Raw genomic sequence first — 7790 nt, forward strand, 5'->3', positions numbered from 1 at the left:
AACTAATTGATCCAAATGTTGCTGTGGTCCATTCCTCTGTGCATGGTACAGGTGCTTGCTGGCTGCCTGTTTCTCCCATTGATGGTGGTAAGGCTGAGGACTTTTATCCTTGTCAACAGCCATTCCGTGTCACCCTGTAAATAATCTATGTGGATGTAGGATTATATACAGTATGTGGATAAAGATTTGGGTATCATGGTGGATAATCAGCTGAACATGAGCTCCCAATGTGATGCTGTGGCCACAGGACTAATGCAGTGATGAGATGCACAAACAGGGGAATCTTGAGTAGGAGTAGAGAGGTTATTTTAACCTTTATATTTGGCACTGGTACCACCACTGCTCAAATACTGTATCCAATTCTGGTAACTACAGTTCAAAAAAGATGTTGAACAATTGGAGAGGGTTCAGAGAAGAGCCATGAGAATCAGTAAAGGATTAGAAAACATGCCTTAGAGTGATAGACTCAAAGAGCTCAATCTATTTAGCTTAACAAAGAGAAGGTTAAAGGGTGAGTTGAATACAGTCCATAAGTACCTACATGGGGAACAAATATTTAATAATGGGCTCTTCAATCTATCAGAGAAAGGTATAACACAATTAATGATTGGAAGTTGAACCTAGACAAATTCAGACAGGAAATGGGGCATAAAATTTTAATAGTGTGGGAAATTAACCAGTGGAACAATTTACAAAGGGTTGTGGTGGGTTCTCCATCACTGACAATTTGTAAATCAAGTTTGGATGATTTTCTAAAAGATATGGTCTAGGAATTATTTTGGGGAAGTTCTATGGCCTGTGTTACACAGGAGGTCAGACTAGATCAGTGGTTTGCAACCTGTGGTCTGTGGACCCCTGGGGGTCCACAGACTATGTCGCAGGGGTCCACAAAAGGTTGTTGTTACTATAGAATAGTGGTTTTCAACCTGTGGTTCATGGACCCCATGGGGGTCCGCAGATTATATCTAAGATTTTCAAAGTGGTCTGCGCCTCCATTCGAAATTTTTTAGGAGTCCACAAATGAAAAAAGGTTGAAACCACTGGAATAGATGATTGCAATAGTCCCTTCCAGCCTTGGTATCCATGACTTGTGCAGTGTGCAGAGATGTTTATTCCTCCTGTTTTGGTATTTGTTTGCATTACAGATAACTTCTTTCATGTTCTGGAACTAGAACTAGTGTAATGTTTCTATGCAAAGAACTTTTCTACTTCTCTGGGCTTCCCACTTCTACTTCCTTGATCTCCCTCATCCTCAGTGTGATTTGCCTCTTACCATCCTCACTCCCAAACAAATAGAGCCAGTGTATATATAGGATGTCCAGGAGAGGACTTCCAGCATCTGTATGTGCATAAATATGTGCATTCTTACAAATGAAACTCCTCCAAAACATTCAGGAAAGCAAAATGCGGTTGCACAAACATCCACACCCACATCCACAAAATCACTATTAATCAGGTCAAAGTGCAATTCAAAATTGGCAAACATGTTTGGGTATAATTTCCCCCAATGATTAGCCCAGCTCTAGTGGATTTCCAGATAAAGAACAAAATACTTTGCACATTGCAGATACATTATAATCCACACATTTGTTAGTGATGATTTGAAAATAAAAGGAAGCACCTTTGATATAAAAATCAAACAGAAAACATGACAATTTCAGTAAAAAGAATGAGAGAAATAAAGCCTAAGCCAGGGGAACCTTGAGATGGGCTCTCTTAAGTAAAGACTTCAATACATGAAGTGCTGTATAGAATGCATTTGATTCCTCGAGGAAATGTAATTTTCCCAAACCCCATTATCATCCTTCCTTTCTTTTTGTTGTTTCCGGCTACTATTGTAGCCTCTTTCTGTCTTCCCCTGGTTTGATAGGGATGAATGAGATGCAGTGATTCATTGCATGGCCATTACATATTTTTGGCTATCTTCCATTGAGAACCCAAAGAAAATGGGCCAACATGTTCAAACCTAAGTGACTAAAGTTGGTTCCTAAATTAATGTAAAAGTAGTCTGACAAAAGTAGCATCTGACAGGGGTGCTGAGCATCTGCAGCTCGGACTGACTTATGCTTGCATTGCTTCTGAAAATCAGGTCACGTTTACTTAGGTGCCTACATAAAGATTTGAGTACCTTACTTTAGGTACCTATGTTTTGGCCGTGGCCCCTGTCTGTGTACAGTATTTATAAGGCACATATCACCTTGTAGTCTAATTCATTTAAGATCTGTTATCATGCTAGGTGTGCTAGGTAATATTTTCTTCTCCATTTACACATATCACTTCCATTGCCATTGAGACTTCTGTACCTCTTTTAGCAGCTTCAATTAAAACTTATTTAAATGTATTGTATTCAGTCTTTTAAAAACAAAAACCTTCTCCTTTTTTGAAGTATCATTATACTTGTTTATAGCTGGAAACGGAACACAAGATGTTCCTGTTCTATAATTGCACTAGCATTTATTTTTCAGAGAGATTTGTGTTTTCTTTGACTTTTTGTTCTGTTCTTGAAAGCATAGGATAATCTAACTTTGTTCTCCTATTGATAGTGTTTTCAAGTGGCTGCAGTTATAAGTAGCATACCTGCTGAGATGTTATTTACTTAGAACTGAAGTTCTGTTATAGACAGTTAGACTTTCAGAGACAATACAAACAATTATGGATGGGCAAATGGATTTAGAGAAAATAAGGGCAGAGCTAAACCTTTAGGACAGTCTCGTGGGTTAAGGCCCAGCAAGGACTGGGCATCAGAAATCTGACCAGACTGTGTGATATCTTGGAAAAATCACTTATGCAGGAATTTTCAAAAGACTACTTTTGAGTACTCCCCAGGGATTTGGCTGGCCAGTTTAGGATACTCAGAAAACAAGGGGGAATCTTCAAAGCAGATCTTAGCCACCTGTTTTCTTTGAAAATTGGGCCTCTTTTTGGAGTGCTTAACCTGTTTGGATGCTCAGGCCTCAGCTACCTGCCTAGCTACTGGGATTTTGAAAGCTTTAGTGTTGGATCCCATCCAGACAGAGTTGGTTGGTCTCATTGTTTCTGAATGTCCCAGCTCTCTTCTGCCTTCCATACCATTCAAGGTCACTGCAGACACTTCAGTAATTCTCTCTAGAAGCTGGGACAGCACACAAACCTTTCTTCTTTTTGGTTCTTATTAAAGTTGGAAAGGGTTCTGCTCTGAGAACGTGGCAGGTTCTGAGGGCCCTAGTCACAGCCATGGAGACAGCCTAACGCTGGAGCACCCTCCAACACAACTCTCCTGATTGTTCCACAAAATTATTTGAAGACCATGTGCAGAGACTGGGGGGGGAGGAGGCATACAGGGGCATTCTCTCCCCTCCCCCCAAACTGTATACGTGGATAAAAGATTACTTTTTCTATGCACCCACGATTTCTTATATGAAGGGCAAAGCCATCTGGAATCCAACTGACTTTTCTGTTTCCGCCCCTCACAGCAGGTATCACAAGTTTTGCAGATGATGCAGAGAGTGATGCAACAATATGCAACTGCGTAGATGTCTAGCTATTTCCAGTTGAATTAGATGACGTTAGTGTGTAAGAGCACAAAGATTGTTCATTGTGTGGCACACAAATTCAATGTTGTCTTCGTGGAATCCTGTAAAGTAAAGTAAGTCAAAGTGCTTTGGGCTTTCTTATTATAATTGGGAAATTGTACTCAGTCTTTGTGGGCTGAAGCAATCATCACAGTTTTCCCCGACATGCAGACAGCTTCAGGCCTTAAGCATCAAGAGACTGCGCAGCCCAGTGACATGCATTGGGCATGTAAATGGAAAAGTGTATTTGCAGAAAAATGCAATACACTGCCATCATACAGCATCTTAAAGAACTCCGAGAACAAGGCGAAAAGTGATTTCTCTAGAAGCAAGTGACCTTTATCATCACATGTGCGGAGTTTAATTCATTGCCTGCTTGATTATCTTTCAGCATATTATGAAAGTTGTTCATGCCTCTCACAAAGCACTTGAAGGCATCAGTACCCCACTTGCAAATGCTTTGTCTATCATAGGAAAAACGAAAATGTACCAGTGAAGAAGACTGGAATGAAACATGGAAAGGAATCCCAGAATTCTTCCAAGACAACAACATTGCAGTGCAGATGAAGACACACTTCAACCAACAAAAAGAAGAAGAGTTTAAAAAGCCTTGGCAACTCTTATGGACTTCATTGTCCCAATAAATTTGGGTCAAAATAAGTATGTAGAAGAGGCAACAAGTGCACATGAAATGCCCATGACTGTAAGTGCACCTGAAAAAAACAGGTGGCATCAGAAGTTATCCCTTCCTGTTTTGGAATCCATAATTGCAGAGTTAGAGAGAATTAATGGCAATTGCTGAAGCTTCTGATTCAGTGTTAAGGTGTGACAAAAATGGCAATCAGCCACTCTTGCAGAAATATGCATTCCCACTCAACATAAATTCTCACCTTGCAGCTGGAGAAATGGATATTTTTGACAGTACTGAATCTCCTGTTACCTTTCAAAGAAGAAATATCTCAAATTACATACCCAAACTATTACAAACTCATTCAGTTAGCTCTCAGATCGCCAGTTGGGATGGCCACATCGGAACAAAGCTTTTCTGCAATGAGATGAATTAGAAATGGGTTGTGTTCAATGATGAGAGAAGAAAGATACTTTCTTCACTGGCTCTTCTTCACATAGAAGCTGATTTAACTGCAAAGCTGATTCCTTAGAACTTTGTGGATGTTTATGCTAACTGAAGGGAAAAACGATTGCATCTACATTAAGGTAAATACAGTATTTCTACATTAACACAATGTTTATGTATCTCTAAAACTAAGGAGACATGATTCATAATTACATGAAAGTGCTTGATTCTGTTTAGTGGTAGCTAGTAAACATCAAATAATTAAATTAAAACAAAAAATGAAGGATGATTAAATAATAAACTGTGTTTGTGGTTTTAAGTACATTGTAATTTAAGTACCACTAATAATAATCAGTAAATTCAAAAATCAGAGCTATACTTATTAAGCCCTCTGCCACGCCCCCCCCCCCCCCGCCCCGCACACACAAATACAGACGTCAAACTCTCCTTATGTTGAGGACTGGAGAGAATGCCTTACAGTGAGATTTGAAGAGTTCAATCTGCTTAGTTTATCAAAAAGAAGATTGAGAAGTGACTGGGTTTTTCATCTAGAGAGAAAGGCATAACAAAAACCACTGGCTGGGAGCTGAAGCTAGAGAAATTCAAATTAGAAATTTGCCAGAAATATGTGACATTGAGGGGGATTAACCATGGGAACAAATTCCCAAGGGAAGTGGTAGATTCTCCATCTCTTCAAATAAGACTAGATACCTTTCTTGGAGATTTGCTTTGACCAAACACAAGTTGTGGGTCTCCATATAGGGGTAATTGAGTGCAATTCTAGTGTTTTACAGACATAGGTCAGACTACAAGATCTAATAGTCCCTTCTGGCCTTAAAATCAATGAATCTATGTCCAGAAAGTGCAGAGTGTCCACTCCAGAGTCTGCTTTAACTGTGGTATTATGCAAATAAGCCATCAAGGTGGATTCACAGTGTGGATGAGTCTGAGCACCCGCCTTTTCCCAGTATCATACACCTTTAATAATGTCCAGAGGTATTTAAACAAAGTGGAATGACAAACCACTTTTCAGACCCCATCTAGAACAGGCAGTGAACTGTGCCACTGTAATCTCCTGTCACTCGCCCTCCTCTGCCCCTTTAGTTTCTTTGAACTGCAACCAGCACAGCCAATACGCATATCCTGTCATTTTCAAATTCCATCCACACAGACAGCGAAAACAATTTTGGTTACTGCCAGAGCACTAACTTAAAAGGAGAAGCACTGGGAAAAATAAAGGATGTTGTTGTAACAATGAATATCGCTATTTCCATAATACGTAGCCAGTAAACGCTCTGTGACTTACCTTCTGTGACTAGCTAGTGCTGAGCACATTGCTGGCCAATGAATGCGCTTAGCATAAGCTCACATATTTTTTAGGGCACCCAAAGGGTGCACAGGGCTTAAAGCACCTTGTGCTGAACAAATTCTCTGTGGGCCTGGGGCAGGGCAGAAATGCCCAGTCGGTGCACATTAGCATATATAAATTATTTATTTAATAAGCTAATTAGGCCTAGATGGGAAGTGTAAAAGCAGGCCGTTTATTTATGTTAGGACCCAGCCAACCAACACTGGTGTCCCATTGCGCTAGAAGTTCAGTATTGCCAACCACAGGTATTAAAAAATCATTAGTCAAGCTCCCCCAAAATCATGAGATCAGCTTAAAAAAAAAATCTATATATCTAGCCATCACAGCCGTGAACATCAACTTTGCACTACATAAAGCCATTACAATCATGTTATATCTTGCTGCAGGCTGAATCTCTTCCCTTTATTCTCCTCAAAGGGGACTAATTCTGGAGTACTTGGAGAATTTCTGGATGCTTCTGAAAATTCTCTTTGGTGCTTATATTTCACAATTACAGCATTATTCTCTTACTTGAATCTCTCAAGTTTCCTAGTGCCCAGCAACATGGGAATGCCCAGGTACAAACTGAAAATCCCCAAGGCACCTAACTCCCATTTGAATAATGTTTCCTCTAATATTCTTCCATACATCAAGAGCAAACAGATATTTTCCTTTAGAATGACCTTCATTCTTGTGTGATCATTTGGGGATCTGTCTGTACAAGTTATGAATTGTGGTTGATAGTTTGATCTTTTCCCATGAAAATTGCTGTGTCAATGAATGCCTCTATGTAAATATGGAATCCATCATGGCCTTGGCAGGGCCTATCACACATACCCAGGAGACGAAGGACAAAGGAGAGTAGTTAACCTTAACTACTGCACTGTCACCACACAATAGGTATGCTAAGGAGGTTGGCTGAAGTTTGGAGAACCAGTTTTCTCCAACTACTCAACAGGGACCAATCATTTAGAAAGCGGAAAATTTCAAAACAAGTTAAAGAGATAGAGATGACAAAACAGAGGTTTAAAAAGGACTCATTGGGGAAGGCTTTTTAGAGAGAGACAGAAAGTTTGGGGCAGGAGAGGGGAATAGGTGGCATGCTTTTGCAGCACGAAGAAACAAGATCAAAGAAAACAAGCTAATTTAGGAAGAGGGAGGCTCAAATGGCTCAGAAGTCAAGCCATAAGCTGTGGTAGAAAGATCCTGGACATCCTCAGACAACCCTGACCCGGCTCAAAGAATATTCCAGAGTGCTGAAGAAACAGAGACAGGGGTTCATTATTTTTTATAGATCTGTGTATTTCTTATGCTATTAAGTAAAGAGCCATGATCTTTTAGAATCCTGTGCAAAGTCTGTGAGTATATTAGACCTATCCATGTGTTCCTGAAGAGGTTAACTGTAAATCCAGAGCACCCTCATACTGCAGTTCTGGAAGAGGGGTGTTCAAGCTATGGAGGGGGACAGCATGTCTCCACCCCCACAGCTCCTAGCCAATGGGAGATGTGGGGAGAGTGCTGGGGGCAGCGCATGGAGCTGCCTCCCCACCCAGGGGCCACAGAGATGTGCCAGCAGCCGGCCGCTTCTGGGAGTGGTGTAGGGCCACTGTTAATCCGGCCCTGGTCACATAGGAAAATATTTTTATATGCAATCATCTGAAACCTGATAGCTTTAAAAACAGAATACTTTGAATATTTCATATCTTCTTTTCACATTTAATCAAAATGAATTTAAACAGATTCTTGAGATTGTGTGACATTACATTAGTACCCTTGCAACTTTATTCAACTGTCAGAGGTTGAGACTGAGGAACAT

Source organism: Mauremys mutica, chromosome 1, assembly GCF_020497125.1.
Source record: "Mauremys mutica isolate MM-2020 ecotype Southern chromosome 1, ASM2049712v1, whole genome shotgun sequence".
NCBI lineage: Eukaryota > Metazoa > Chordata > Testudines > Geoemydidae > Mauremys > Mauremys mutica.